Below are 17028 nucleotides of genomic sequence, written 5' to 3' on the forward strand. Positions count from 1 at the left end.
CGATATGAATAATAACTTTCGCTCGAAACAGACCTTTCCTGGCGTCGATCAGCAGATGCATTGAACAGTATGGGCCCAGAGGCAGTCTCTAAGGGGCCATCGTGATGATGACATGTCCATTGAAATGAGCACGAATCGCACAGGAATATAGGGGAAATTTCAAGTCCCTTATTAACCGGTTATTATATCAGATTATGTCTTGAGAAGTCACTTGGAAACGTGTAGAAACAGCTGCCACATACATATCAAAGACAACACAGAATGACATACTAGACTGTGTTTAAGAATACATCCGCGGGAAATTCTAGCGGAATTGAACGCAGAAGAGGCTGGTCATCGCAGATGAAGTTACGGACACATCCAAATGGGAGCAGCTTGTTGTGATTATCCGCTATAGTAAAGATGATGTATCAATCAAAAGAGCAACTTGAGTTCCTCAAGTGTTAGGAAATACGGAGAGAAAACATTGCTGATACTATTTTCGATTGCGTATCAACGAAATGCAATGCGCAAAACCTACGATGTAGCCGAGAATATGGAATGGAATCGAAAAGGCGCAGCTAAAATGTTTCAGGACATGTCGAACAATAAAAGGGCCCCCTACATAAATTGAAGTTCGCATGAACTCAACCTTGCATTGTCGCAAGCTTCGAAAGTAATTGAAATTTTCAACATGGTTTGTTTGATACAGTCTTTGGGTGTTTTCTTCAAGTTTAGCCCGAAAGGCCAGCGTAAACTTAACAACGCTGTCACTAAAATGGCAGGCGAGGACTGCGGAAAGCTGAAGATGAAACCATTTTGTGAGAATAGATGGGTTGAAAGGCATACATCCTCTGTCGATTTAAAGGATCTCTGCTGACTTGTATTCAAATGCCTCGCTTCAATTCAGATAAACTAAAGCAAACATGGAATGCCAAGACGGTGGCCGAAGCAGCGGAATTACATACACAGCTAATATCTTCAACTTTCATAATATGTTTCGCCGTCTGCGGTTACATATGTGGGTACACCAAGGGCTTGGCGCCTTAGCTGCCGGGGACGGCAGTGGACATTATCCGTACCTATGACTATGTTGGCCTTACGAACGAGCTTGAAGACATCAGGGCAAATACGAAGAGAAATTTGAGAGATTGTTTAGGCAGTGCGATGAGATGGCCGTGGAGTTTGATAATGCCAAAATCTAATATCAGAGGACCATATTTACCCCATTCATTGACAGTCTCATCACTGGAATGTGTGATCGGTTTTGTGAGAAGGTCACGTGACTCAATAAAAACTCTCTACCTCCTGTCGAAGCATCTCGATGAGGATCTCTCTAAGAGCCAGAACAATCTACTGGAAATTGAGGGCGCCTAGGCGCATGCCGTACGATGTCTGCTTCAAACAAGAAGTGCGTGTGTAGCTCGGGTTTTGGTCTACTGAAGAGGTTTACCCAAACTAATATCGTAAACCTTGAAAAAGTCACAAGTAACCAAGCTGACACATTGTAACCGAATACCACGACAGTTCTACGCATTTTATTTACATTTGCCTCTACAAGCGAGAGTGTTGAAAGAGACAACTCCATCTTGAAGTTCATCAAATGTCATCATCGGTCGACCATGGGTGAAGATCGAATGAACGCACTCTTACTTTTGTACATCCATAGGGATATGCGTCTAGACTATGGTAAATGCATTGACATATTTGCCACATGATACACAGACGGATGTTGCTTAAGAATCCACTTTCTGATGATGCATGACGTATTCGTTGTTTAAACTCATGGGCATCATTAACTATAAGTTCATACTATCTGATTATCTGGATGATCTGATGATCTGACTATGATGATGCATGGCGTATGTGTTGTTTATAATCACAGTGAGCATCATTAATTATAAATTCATACAATATGATTATCTGATTAGTAGCAGGGGCGGATCCAGGGGGGCCCGGGCCCCCCCCTTTTTGAAAATCCAGATTTTTTTTACCGCGTTCGAGGGAAAGGGCCCCATGCGTGATCAGTGGCGTAGCTACGGGGGCCCCCATGAAATAGGCTGGCCCCCCACTGGCCCCCCACTGCCCCCCACTGGGAATGTTGTAAAAAAATGTTGTAAAAAAAAAAAAAAAAAAAAATAAGTGCGATTCACTTATATTTTTTGTTCAATAATTTGGGAAATAGAGTTACACAATTATCGTCTGCATCTGGCAGAATAAGAAAATACAATATCTGTAGTAATCATGAGAATGGTCACACAGCATGGCATGGCAATGGTCGATGCGACGATTACGACCATATACCACGAACCTTGTTGTGCTGCGCGATATCGATATCTGCTGAAAATATGTTCAGTGCTTCCACCTAGCGCAACAATCTATCAAAAGATTGGCTCCGTTTGTACAGAGCCGAGGTATCAGGTTTTCATATATTGCCTCGAGTCAAATGAATATATGCAGGCGCGGATCCGGGGGGGTCCAGGGGGGTCCGGACCCCCCTGCTCTTGCCCCCCCCCCAAAAAAAAAGAGAGAAAAAAAGAGAGAGAAAAAATAATTGAATTAAACGCAATTTTTTACATGTAGGACGTCAGAAAAGCGGTTATCCTCACAAGTCATCCAGGTGTGTCTTTTCCGTCAAATGAACTATAGTGTTCACGAGTGTTACACGTGCCAAAAATGCCTAACGATCTCAATTTTCAGACCGAACAGTTTCAAAATTGAGGTGGTGTTCGAATTTTTTTGGGCGGTGAGGTTACAGAGCGGTAGGCTGCTAGGATGCGCTAACGAATATTTCATGAGCAAACCCCTCACCCTTCCAGAATCCTGGATCCGGCCCTGCATCAAACAGTGGTGACGGAACGGGAGGGGATTGGGGGCTAAAGGCATTATGATTTTTGTATCATCTCAACTCATCTGATATGTAATACCATATTTCATAGATTGTTTTTTCTCATCAATTGAGAAATTGCAGACATGAGATCCATATTTTCAGGCTAGGTACATGTTGCTTAGAATACTCGGGAAGTGCCGTTTCCGGCCATCTGGGGCGTTTGTAAAGCCAAAACTTTTCTTCTACGCTCCGCGCCAACCGATGATGGCGCTCCGCTTAGATAGTCTTACGTTCAGGCGCGGCTGGACCAGTCAGACCCCCCTGTCACAAATCTTGCATCCGCCCCTGATATGTCATTGAATATTCCACAAAACAACTTTTTTATGCCCACGAAACTGTCGAAACATGATTTTCATTACTGGTAGAGATATAAAATATTGGGAATTCTGAAATTAGGGCAAACATGCGGCTGTGCCTGTTCAATACTCACTACTGTATCGCCTTAAAAAATGATGAGTGGAAATAGTTTCTCCAGGACCGTATCGTATCGTGGGTATCGAGCGCGTCTGATATACGAACGTACGTAGTACGTACGTCTATGATGATATGCACTGTACTGTACTGATAAAAACATAGGTGAATTTCACTCCATGGGAGTGATCACTGAGCACATTCCGGTATAAGAGTGAATTTCCACTCCATTAGAGTAAATCTTAACTCCTAATAGAGTTATATTCACTCATATTAGGAGTGAGGGTTAACTCCAATAGAGTTAAATTTCACTCTTAATTGGAAGTGCGCCGAGTGATCACTCCAATGGAATGAAATCCACTCATTTGTTTTTAGAGTGTTGCTAGATATATGAAGAAGAAATTTACATACTAATACATGTTATCGGTCATCGATTGGCACAAAAACCCAGATTCTGATGACAGCTGCCTCAAGAAACCCAATAAACGGCCTAATTAGCACCGAGCCACCAATGTGGACCATTACCGAAACATCGATGCGTGTTAGTCTTCCATCCCCTTCCTCTAATGCTATTTAAGTCCACATGTGGGCATATCCTGCAAACCTACCGGTAGCCCACAGGGCTTTGAGTTGGGAGAAAGGCCTTGACAGCTTGAAACGACAAATGATGTCAACTTCCCTCAAATTGAAAGTCTGGCTGAGTTGGCAAGGCCAGTCAGCATGAAAGAGAAAAAACTTTTTTTGCATTTCTGTCACCAAAGTTGCACATCTTTTTGGTTGCTATTTTGCCTCACAGGTGCCATCTCCTGCGATCTGGGGGGTGCTGAAATCTCAAATTTTCTCTGTACGCTCCGCGCCAACCAAGGTGGCGCTCCGCTTAGATAGGAACCTCCGCCCCCCACAAGAAAGAACAGCCCCCCATGCCCCCCCCCCCACTCAAAAAGTCCTAGCTACGCCACTGTGCGTGTAATTTTTTGTAAAATAAATTTGCAAAAAGAGTACACCATCATTCTGATAAAGTGAAGGTGAGAGGGGCACTCTGACTGCATCAATAGTCTCCATCTGGAAGGGGGCATCCAAGATGAAATGGCATGGAGTAGCCTGGTAAAAAGTAGTTTGCATCACCACCTACTCCCCAAAGACGTAAATCCCAGCTCATTGCTCGAAATTGCAAATACATGCCCGGCAAACCATGAATACATGATTTATTGGAAATAAATTTTACTCCAAACTTTCACAAAAAGTAGCACCAGATTGCACCGAGGACCTCCATATTTTGTGAAATTTTCCAAAGGGGGAGGGGGCACCCACTCTCCTTAGACCCCTCCCACAGGACGACGATTAGGCATTTCCCATCTGGGCCCCCCTTCGGCGAAATCCTGGATCCGCCACTGAGTAGTACAATGATGAGTAGTCGATACCCTAATATTATTTATGGTATCTTTAGTGTACTTAATTCACATCCTAACCTTATCGTATAATTATGTTTTTAAAGATACCTTTCTCTGTGTACTATTAGTCTTGACTGCCAGATGCCAGAAAATTGCATCTAAAAGTGATTTATTTTTAGCTATCCATAGAGAACAACCCCCAGATCCCGCACACTCAGTAGTGCCGTTTTTTTCCCATCTTGTCACAGCATTTGGTGTCATTTGTAGCGAATGAGCTGTTTATAACAAAAAATCGGACCCGATAACTAAATTTGTATGCAAGATTCGCGCGCAATGCCCTCTTGTTTCTATCTCCATGTTTTTATTATTCGTCGTCATATGCGTCGAATATGCCGTTTATATAACTCAAACAAAGCCAATGCAATTATTCGCGCGCACTTAATGTTTTTTTTTTCTTGCAATGATATGCCACTTATATGCCGAACTTCGGACATGGCAACCCTCTTAAAATATGTGCGCGCACAATCATGGGATTTTCGGTTATCAACTTAGTTTTTTACACTGGTAAATGCTTATACTTGAAATTTTCCAGATCTTGGGCATTTTGACAGACACATGATCATAATTACTGGCTAGCTTATTCCAAAATTGCAGAGTGATCACACTGCATAATGATGCACGATTCTATAAAATAAAATGAAAACATTATTTTTGTGCTTATCTTGATTGCCAGATGCCAGGAAATCTCATCTAACAGTGTTTCATCTCAAAATCCGCAATATAAACGAAGAAATGATGACAAAAACCATCACAGATTAACCGGACCACCAAGCTGTCAACTACGAATCACGCTTGTTTCTAACTTGACAGAGAATACACAGAGTCATGGACACTGATTGGTCGAATTGAACAACATGTTAACGTTAGTGTATCCTCGCTGCTAGATGACGAAATTTTACGAAAGTTAACACCAAAGGCCTAGTGCCCTATTAATCTAAAGAATGTTCATGTCTAGTCTATATCATTTGCACAAATGTAACTCTCCGGCCTGTTAAAAAATGCTTGGTCGATTTCATGGCCCCGGTTGGTCATCATCCAAAACACGTTATATGCCACACACGTACACGGCCAACCATATACGTACAATAATAACGTTACAAGTGCCTATGCTGCAAGCGCTGAATTAGTACAGTTACAGTAGAGAAATTTACGTATTGTTTTGGAGAAGTATGCTACTCATGGAGATCTATTTTCTGTACTTGTGTAGAATTAACTGTTCGGCGCCACAATTCTTTGCAAATCAGAGTCTGGATATTTTTCTGCGTAGCCAACCTGTGAATTTGAGATTGCCATGAAGCATTCACTAGCCAGCCATGTAGATGATAAAGGGGCCTAGTAATCCCAATATTGTGATATTGAGTCTTATGTTGTCGGCGGAGGTCATAGTCGTTTGAGTTCACCAGGGGTCATGGGCGGCGATCCGTACTTCCGAGTGGGGGGGATATGACCTTGTTGACTATCTAAGCGTAGCGCCACCATTGGTTGGCGCGAAGCGTACAAGAAAATTTGGGGATTTACAAACCCTCTAGATGGCCGGAAACGGCACTTCCCGAGGTTTCCAAGCGGCATATACCCAACTTTAAAGTAGGGATATCATGTCCGAAATATCTCATAATCAGGATCCAAAATACTTTTTTTTTAATTTTGGGTGTTATTTTGGAAAATTGCCACTGTCAACCTTGTTTCAGGCGCTACGTTAGAATGTTCGAGAGCTCTTTTATATTATTCGATGAAGAAAATGGCCTCATGCAGGCTATTATAGGCCTACAGTATACACATGCAATACACAATTACACATAGTTACATTCCTAGGTACCGATTGCTAGGGCATCCAGGTGAAACGTGTATTAAGCATTACCAATGAGATTCTCAGCTGTTCGAGGGAACATGTACGTGTGAAGGCCTTCTATAGGGCCTATATGAATACTATGAGGGTGCATATATGTACTATATCAATACCGTGGGCGCAATAATACATTTTGTTGTTATAGGGCCAATGAAGCCTACAGTCAACTATTCTTGCTTTATAAAGACGGTTTATTTGAAAAGATCGCACTGCGTTTATGGTAGGCGAGAAATGAAGCTAAAAAAGAGCCGTACATTCACGATGATGCATAAATGTAGGCATGAAAATATTCTTATCCCTGGCATTTGGTGGGGGGATATGGTGTATTACATCCCCTCCACCCATTTTCATGGGGGATATATCCCCCCCTTCCCCCCCCCCCCAGGATCGCCGCCCATGCCAGGGGTCAAACTGTGGAAACCATTGTTTACACAATATTTCAACAAGGAAAGGTGTCATATTTAGTATGTTGATGTAACATATTTAGCACAAAAAGCCAGTTGTTGAGGTCAATGGTCATTTCAGGACAGCCTGTGTTATTGTGAATTTATTGTTTGTCACGTCACACTGATTTTCCCAGTATTACTCAGATCAAAATGACATCTTATGATCACTATTTTATCTTTGTAACCATAACTTTGAAACAGCTTTGAACAATGAAAGGATCTAATTGAAATGGAGTTGTATTGTGAGAATTACCGTATACACTCAGTCTCTATATCAGTTGCAAAGTCACTCTCGTTTATGCCAAAGAATCTACCTTATGACGAATATCAGCAACCAATCAAGGCATTGGCTTCACTTCCATTGCTTTAAACAAGACGATATTCATTGTATGTGTGGCTAAATGTGTAAGACTGCATCGACTCCCAACAGAAGTGTTCTTTCTGGAAACTCAAAGAGTAAACTTCAGAAATAAGAAATCTGCCAAGCAAGATGATATACCAAATTGGAATTGGTCTAAAGTCCAAGTACAGAAAACTGGACTCGAGTACTATAAACGTGTACATTACACACTTCTTTGTGGGTATACTGTACGGGTGGGATCTACATTAAATACGTGTTTGTTGCCACATTGTTCAGTTCAGTGGTGTTGTTATTGTTTGCTGTGTAGGGCAATCAATCTTGTAAAGCTTTATACAACAGACATATCCCTACCTGTGATTCATTGAGTAACGGTAAACTGTAAACGTGGATGCTTTCTTGGTTTTTAAATCATGTGTTGCAACTTACCTGGTAGAAACAATTATACACAACAACACTGTGACACAACAAATTGAAACACATTGTTAGTTACAGATGATGAAGCCACAAATGAAAGTATGAGTTCATGTATAAGAATTCAAAATCATAACAATTTTGAAACAAGGAAAGTTTTAAAGAAAATGGTTACACATCTCTAAAAGAGTAACGGCGTGCCGTTATAACAATTCCTTATTCCTATAAATAGTTAAAAGACATGCCGTTTTACCTGCAACTTTAAACTAGGGAGTTAAAAGAAATAGTCATCTGTTTGCCCAAATCGTAGATATAACTCCTCATTGTCAACGTGTAAATTGTGTAACCAAGAGTACAACGACTCAGGATTCGGGATTTGAGCAGGTTTCCAATAACATGTTTTCGTAATATTTAACAAACACTTTTTGGAATGAATATCTTTCTTTCTTTCTTTTAAAAAACCACAACTTCTCAAAAGAACGAAAAGTTATTCTAATCTTTTGTTTAGATGATTGAATTTGTTACAAAACAAATAATTGATAACAATCAACCGCAAAGTACAAGGTTAAAAACACTCCCGTTGCAAAGAATTTTCATGCTGAAAGCAGTCAATGATGCGTTTCCAAATTTCCTGTGATTTGTTTGGCTAATAGTCCCTATAAATGTCTGCAAACAAAATTTTTGCATGTATTGCGCTCAATGAACACAACGTATTTTGTTTAAATAACTTATTTATATAGCGCATTATACCGACGGTCTCTAAACTAAACTGTAACGTTGCTGTCCCACGTAGAAATAGCAAAGTTTATATTAAAGGCTCTCAGCTGTTCTTGAGCAAGGGGTGCTTCGTTGGTACTGAATATGCATTACAATGCGTTCTCTCATTGGCTTGTTTAAATCAAGAGGCATGACGTAAAAGCATACATGAATTGAATATGTCTTCCGCGCAGTCAGTAAGGACAATTTTCATATTCCATATCATGCTTCAAAGCACTCGTTTAAACAGTACAAACAGTTCCAAACCTTTTACTGGTTCATCATACTGACACTATACGAATGCCCTGAACCGGGACATGACAGTATATATTACGAGGTTCATACTGGGTGTCCAGCCCATAAATATTCTGATAATTTCGATCATTTACTCTTAATTAATGCAACGTTCTTTGCATAGTTAGCATGGTGGAACCTTAACTTTCATGGTTCGTCAGATCAGCAGCTTCAATGAAGTTCCAATATTTGAAAATGAACAGTTTTGTGTATTTCCTTCTTCCACCATAGACACAAAATCCAAGTCAGTATAACCCTGTGTAAATGTTATATATTACCCATGTATGCCTAAATCGCTCATTTGGTATGTCAAGTTACTGTAAGGTGGCCCTTTACACCTACTTTTGAATATAGAACCGGCGGAAAAACCCGTAAAGGCCTATGACGCTGTACTAAACAACAGTAAAATAAAAGTTTCGCTTTTCAACGAAAATTTCCTGTCGGTAGGAATAATAATTCATGCCGATAGAACTGGAAAGTCTGATATGATATCCGCACAACTGCAAAAATGTAAGTGCTTCTGTCTATAATTGAAGAGCACGAGCACTCGAATGACCAAACTTTGTCATCGACTGCTACTAGCTGCAACTTTCGCTCGAAACAGACCTTTCCTGGCGTCGATCAGCAGATGCATTGAACAGTATGGGCCCAGAGGCAGTCTCTGAGGGGCCATCGTGATGATGACATGTCCAATGAAATGAGCACGAATCGCACAGGAATATAGGGGAAATTTCAAGTCACTTATTAATCTGGTTAGTATATCAGTTGATGTTTTGAGAAGTCACTTGGAAACGTGTAGAAACAGCTGCCACATACATATCAAAGACAACACAGAATGATGTACTAGACTGTTTAAGAATACATCCGCGGGAAATGCTAGCGGAATTGAACGCAGAAGAGGCTGGCCATTCTATGGTCTCATCACAGATGAAGCTATAGACATCCAAATGGGAGCAGCTTGTTGTGATTATCCGCTATAGTAAAGATGATGTATCAATCGAAGGAACAACTTGAGTTCCTGAAGTGTTAGGCAAGGGCGGCGGAACCGGGGCAAAGGGGGCACATGCCCCCCCCCCCACTTTTCCTCAGGCTAAAAAAGTGCCCTTTTTCTACATAGAAACTTCTAAATAAGAAAAAAAAAGTTTACAACGCAAAACCCACGGCGAATGAAATATTTCGGGTTTTAAATTAAGTTTGAAATGTTTACTACCATAGGCGTAGGAGCACAATTTGATTTGGGGGCTGTAACGACTTGCCCGAAAATATTCCCAAAATTTTGCTCAACATTACATCGCATGCCAATAACATACAATCATTTGTCGTATTATTACCGTTCCATATTGGTTTTAATTATTGATAAAGTCGTTACAATAATAATGTTGATAACAATATCAGTTTAACCATTGAAAAACACAATGCATATTATTTTTCTTTCAGTAGGTGCCCGAAAAACTCTCAGCATATTGCCCGAATATTCCAAAAAATTATTGGTTGGGGGCTGCAGACCCCACCCCCCCCCCCCGGCTCCTACGCATATGTTTACTACCACAAGGCTTCTAACATTCTGGTGAGTGCCATTTATGCATATTCAAATTGCCACAAAAATCCTAATGCATTTCCAAAAATGCATTGCTATATTATATTGTGACTTTGTATAAGCAGAAGCCATTTATAGCCTACTATGAATAATGAGTATAATTTTAATATACCATAACCTACCCCATCCTTTCGTATTTTGACATATTTCATTTGCTTTCATGCATTTATCGATCGTGTGTGCAGGGAATTGGACTTAATAATGATTTCACCTCTTTTTCCGTGTTTCCCAATTTGCACATTAGATATTGCAGTGCTAGTATGCATTGTTTCCTTGAGGAGGGCAGTGGCGGAGCGTCTATACAGTGAGGGGCGGTACCCCCCAACCCTCGCCTGACGCACTCAAATGGACTGCTGGCGTTTTTTCAGCTTTTTACCACTTTTTACTTATTCGCGATTATTGACTTTTTTATTGCTCTCTCATCTATCTTTTGACATTTGTCACATTATCTGCAAATTAGCAAGGCCTGGAAAGGGTCATTTGCGGCGATCTAGGGAGTACCTTTATCAAAAACTGTATGTACACTCCGCGCCAACCTGTGGTGGCGCTCCGCTTAGATAGTGTCGAAAGCGCCCCTACAGACCATTCTCGCCCCCTGACCAATACCTCTAGCTCCGCCACTGAAGGGGGGGGGTGGCGTTGATGAAGTATACGCAAATAAGATAATACAATAAGAGTTATAAAGGGTACTAAATATCAGACTGCATCAGCCCTATCGAAGTTCTGCAAAAGTGCCCTTCGACGTTGGTGCCCCCCCCCCCCAGATTAAAAGTGCTTCCGCCGCCCTTGGTGTTAGGAAATACGGAGAGAAAACATTGCTGATAATATTCTCGATGGCTATCAACGAATAGCAATGCGCAAAACCTACGATGGTGCCGCGAATATGGAATGGAAGCAAAAGAGCGCAGCTAAAATGTTTCAGGACAAGTCAAACAACGACAGGGCACCCTACAAAAATTGTAGTTTGCATGAACTCAACATTGCATTGTTTCAGGACAAGTCAAACAACGACAGGGCACCCTAAAATGTTTCAGGACAAGTCAAACAACGACAGGGCACCCTACAAAAATTGTAGTTTGCATGAACTCAACATTGCATTGTCGTAAGCCTCGAAATTATTGAAATTTTTAACATGGTTTGTTTGATACAGTCTTTTGGCTTTTTCTTCAAGTTTAGCCCGAAACGCCAGTGTAAACTTGAAAACGTCATCACTAAAATGGCAAGCGAGGACTGCGGAAGCCTAAAGATGAAACACTTTTTGAGAATACATGGGTCAAAAGGCATACAGCTTTGACGATTTGAGGGATCTCTGTTGACTTGTATTCAAATGCCTCGCTTAAATACAGGTAAACAGAAAGCGAACACGGAATGCCAAGATGGTGGCCGAAGCAGTGGAATTACATACACATCTTTAACTTTCATAATATGTTTCACCGTCTGCAGTTACAGATATGGATACACCAAGGGCTTGGCGCCTCAGCGGCCGGGAGGGCAGTGGACATTATCCGTGCCTATGACTATGTTGGCCTTGTGAGGAACGAGCTAGAAGACATTAGGGCAAAACGCGAAGAGGAATTTGAGAGATTGTTTAGGCAGTGCGAGGAGATGACCGAGACAGCACACTGCTCCCTTGAAACCTTCAAATCAAACGTGAAGTCTGATAATGCCAAAACCTATTATCAGAGGACCATATTCACCCCATCCATTGACAGTCTCATCACTGAAATGTGTGTTCAGTTTGTGGGAAGGTCACGTGACTCAATAAAGACTCTCTACCTCCTGTCGAAGCATCTCGATGAGGACCTCTTTAAGAGCCAGAACATACTACTGGTAATTGAGGGCGCCTAGGCGCATGCTTTACGCTTTCTCATAAAACAAGAAGTGCGTTTGTGACGCGGGTTTTGGTCTACTGAAGAGGTTAACCCAAACACACTGAAAAAATAAACTAGTCAATATTGCCACGGACTAACGTTAAATTAGTTTGTAACGTTAGTCAATGCACACGAACTAGCAAAAATCTTCGTTTCATCGCTGCTTCTTAGTCAGTTTACACTGACTAAGGAAAATATAATCGCAGCTTAGTCGGTGGCGACGGACTAAGGTATTTTAACCCATGGACTAAGAACGATACGGACACCCGATTTACGCCATAATCGTAGCTTAGTCGGTGTCGACGGACTAATGTATTTTAACTCAATTCGATTCACTTCAATTTGGAAACCGAGAGGCAACGGCAGCTTGCTGGACTTGGCATAGTTTCATACGATCACTCTAAGCAACTTTCAACCGTAAATCACCCAAGAAGGTCTTTAGAAGAATGGAGGTATTAACTGCCATCATCGGCCTACCTGTTATTCCTTTAACTTGAAGGTAAAATTAAAGTTAATTGTTAGGGCACTGGCACTAGTACTCATGTATTATGGTTAGTGTAACGCTACCGTTGTCACGCTGGCGTTTCGCAATACACAAGTGCAATGACAGTGAGTAGCCTATAGGCTTCTACTGGGTACTGCAGTGCATTCTCAACACTACAGTGTGCATTCTAAACACCAATTAACAATGTGTTATGTGTGTATTGGGCTAGACTGAACAGTGGCACATAATCTTCTAATTTATTCCCAAACAAATGCTGGAACTATAAGTCTCAATAGTTTATTTGAAGTCTACACTCATTTGGTAAAGATTTCCTGTAATTTCCCATGTGAATCTAAATGGGTAGGCTTTGTGATATTGAATAAGCAAGGCTAGACCTTCAAACGTACAGTCACAGTAGGCTGAACAAATTATGTTGGCTAGTCAACGGTATTATATGTTGCGAGCAGTCAGGATGCACGCTTCAGTTCTATTTAACCTTTTCATTTATCATTTTTTAGTATTTAATTTCCGGTCACGCTCAGGAAACAATTGCGACATTCCTTCACGGTCGACTTGTTTACTGTAAGAAGTATTAACCGTTTTTTCTCAGGAAAGCTTGATAGTCTGAAGTTATTATAACATGTGCTTTTAGTATACTGCCAAAAGAGTAAGTTGTTGTATTTGTATTGATATTTTATGTAGAAGTAACGGAAAATTTAGTATGTTTAGTTTGGTCTATAATTGCACGTTTTTTTTTCTGTCCAATGTAGTGCAGGGTTCACTTGCGCGAATTCAAATTATTCTGTTTATGTATATTATATGCATCGATTCGTAGATTATGATGTTTTTTTGACATTTATTTGTAATTCAAGCATATCTGTTTAGTAGCAAAGTTTAAAGGTTAAGATTAATTAGTTTTCTCTTTTTGATCCTAGATTGAATGAAACTCATTGACGTAAATAATAGATCAGATGATATAGTTTAACGCAGTTGCTAAAACTCTGGGTATTCTCTAGTCTTCGCCGGTCCATTATATACTTTAGTACTACTAGTAAGACTAAATCAAAACGACCGAAAGACAAACTTAGTGTAACAAAGTATTGATTCTCCTCTAGCCTAGGTCTAAACAGGCTTGTTATGTGAGCAAGCAAAATAACAACTAAAAACGATTAGGCCTATAAATAAGTTGGCTCAGTGCATTTCTGTTTCTAAAATTTTATATTTTTAAAGATCATAAAAACAAACAAAGATTTAGCCCATGTTTTATTATCTCTGTATTCTGGGCATTTGATTCTGGTTGCAATGGTGATGACACTCTCGTTCAAATTTTCAGCTTTATACAGTTTGCTTCAAACTTTGGGATTGTTTTTTGAGACTATAGTGGAAGCAAATCTCACATAACTTTGTGGTGACAACTTTATTTACTTTTTTTTCAAATGATGAATACTTTGCTGTTTCTTTTTTCCAGCAGGAATTGAAAAGCCAAATATCTAAGTCAAGGGTGAGGTTTCCTGTGATGTACGACACCAGTGTGGAGGCAACAACAGAAGAGGAGAACTGTGTTATATATGGCTTAAAGACATGTTTTAAGATGATATATTGGTACCCTTCGCAGAACAAAAGAGTTTATCCAAGAGCCCAAAAAGCAAAGGAACAAGTACCATAGAGAAAAAAGATGGAAGAGTGAGTTTAACTATTGTACCCAACTGTTTAATGATATTAAAGATACTTTTCATAACCTGTTTTAAAAAAAAAAACAGTCTAGTATATCATTTACGTGCAAGCTTCATAAGTTTGGTCAAATTTTCACTGATCTGTAGAGCGGGAGTCCAGAGGGTTTGGTTAGCTGGGAAGGTAACCAATTGCCTTGTACATCACAATGTTCACAGTGCATTCCTGTATATGAAACCAGACGACTGGCAAACCGACTGTGGTGGGTGTGGCTGGGAGAGCAATTTTAAAGTCACCTGATAGCTAACCTAGATCAGTTTTCATGGTAACACATCAAAGTAAGTACAATGTGTCAGGTATGGCCCCAAGAGCAACAAATGGCCATCGCCAGTAATTATTGGTGGTGGGGTACCCCTGCCAGTGATCAACAATTGACCCCGCACGGCTGACCTAGGTCAGCTCATGAGGTAACCACTTGAAACCTACTGGAAAATGTTGGTTAGGACTTCAGATACAAGGGATGGGCATTGCCAGTAATTTTTATTGGTGGGGTACCCCTGCCAGTAGACCCCCAATATGCCCATCCCCTCATTGACCTAGGTGAGCTCATGATTTGACCAGTTGAAACCTACAGGAAAATGATCGGTATCACTTCATATGTAAGGATGGGCATTTCCAGTATTTTATATTGGTGGGCCACCACTGCCAGAGTCCGCCCATCCCTTACATATAGAATCCTGTCAATCATTTTCCAGTAGTTTTCAACTGGTTAAATCATGAGCTGACCTAGATCAATGAGGGGGGGGGGGGGCATTTTGGGGGTCTACTGGCAGGGGTACCCCACTAATATAAATTACTGGAAATGCCCATCCCTTACATATAGAGTTCTGCCAATCATTTTACAGTAGTTTTTAACTGGTTAACTCATGAGCTAATCTAGGTCAATGGGGGATGGGCATTTTGGGGGTCTACTGGCAGGGTTACCCCACCAATGTAAATGACTGGAAATGCCCATCCCTTACATATGAAGTGATACCTATCATTTTCCAGTAATTTTTCAACTGGTTATCTCATGAGCTGACCTAGGTCAATGAGGGAATGGGCATTTTGGGGGTCTACTGGCAGGGGTACCCCCCCCCAATATAAATTACTGGAAATGCCCATCCCTTACATATGAAGTGATACCATTTTCCAGTACTGTAGTTTTCAACTGGTTACATCATGAGCTCATCTAGGTCAATGGGGGATGGGCATTTTGGGGGTCTACTGGCAGGGGTACCCCACCAATAAAAATTACTGGCTATGCCCATCAGTTGTGTCTGAAGTCCTAACCAACATTTTCCAGTAGGTTTCAAGTGGTTACCTCATGAGCTGACCTAGGTCAGCCTTGAGGGGTCAATTATAGATCACTGGCAGGGGTACCCCACCACCAATAATTACTGGCGATGGCCATTTGTTGCTCTTGGGGCCATACCTGACACATTGTACTTACTTTGATGTGTTACCATGAAAACTGATCTAGGTTAGCTATCAGGTGACTTTAAAATTGCTCTCCCAGCCACACCCACCACAGTCGGTTTGCCAGTCGTCTGGTTTCATATACAGGAATGCACTGTGAACATTGTGATGTACAAGGCAATTGGTTACCTTCCCAGCTAACCAAACCCTCTGGGCTCCCGGTCTATTGGGATCATTATTAACATGATTAACATAATTATTAAGCTTTGAAAAATAACTTGGTGTTATGCTGTGCAAAGCTAATAATTATTTGGTAAAGCTGCTATTCCTGGCTTATAATTTGAGGGACCTAGATTTAAATGTATACTTCCCAATATGTTATAAAATTTTAATGTAAATGTATGTTTATGATAATGTGAGTTATCATGTGCTATATCTGTATCTGTGCTTACACGTATATCATATTTTCTGTTCACAGGTCAATAATGGTGCAGATTTTGGCTTCCTGAAGACAAATGGGAGGCCATTTGTAGTTGAGAGAAACACTCTTTGTTCGTGAAGACTTAACTGGTGTCGATTTGGGGTACCACTTTAAAACGAAAGTCATGAGGAACCCTTGCCCAAGATTCAACTTTGCATTATTGTGCAGTGCTATACTTTTGCGATTCATGTTTGATCCATTAACTTGTCTTAACTTTGTTGGAATAAAATCATATTTTCAGATTTTTGTTTACAGTGATTTCTTCTCTATCTGTCGAAAGTCAGCCTTTGTAGACATCAGAAGTTTTATCAGAAATAAATACTGCCAATGTACACATTATTTGTGTTTCTTCTGCTCTCTTTTCTTTCAGTGATGCTAGTCAGTGAAACTAGTCGGGTTTAATTTTTTTCAGTGATTCTAGTCAGTGCAACTAGTCAGTCGATACCGACTAAGAAAGGTTAGTCGGGAGAGGCACCATCCTGACTAATGTAAAACCTGCTATAAACTAGTCGGTGGCTCATATAAATTAGTCGGTAAAGACCGACTAATGTCACCAACTAATGTAACTGACTAATATACATTTACCGACTAAGAAATTGTTGATCGACTAAGTTGACGGAC

At 40.7% G+C, this 17028-nt stretch overlaps 1 protein-coding gene and 1 long non-coding RNA gene across 2 annotated transcripts in view; both read left to right on the forward strand.

Moving 5' to 3' along the window:
- The window catches only part of LOC139981252 (uncharacterized), a 96374-nt gene that overhangs the window by 34419 nt on the left and 44927 nt on the right, over positions 1-17028 (forward strand). The window lies entirely within an intron of this gene.
- LOC139981282 (uncharacterized) lies at positions 12375-16746 on the forward strand. Its single transcript, XR_011797820.1, has 3 exons — positions 12375-12812; positions 14266-14480; positions 16405-16746. It is a non-coding gene; the product is annotated as an uncharacterized lncRNA (long non-coding RNA).

Source organism: Apostichopus japonicus, chromosome 15 (genome assembly GCF_037975245.1).
Source record: "Apostichopus japonicus isolate 1M-3 chromosome 15, ASM3797524v1, whole genome shotgun sequence".
Lineage (NCBI taxonomy): Eukaryota > Metazoa > Echinodermata > Holothuroidea > Aspidochirotida > Stichopodidae > Apostichopus > Apostichopus japonicus.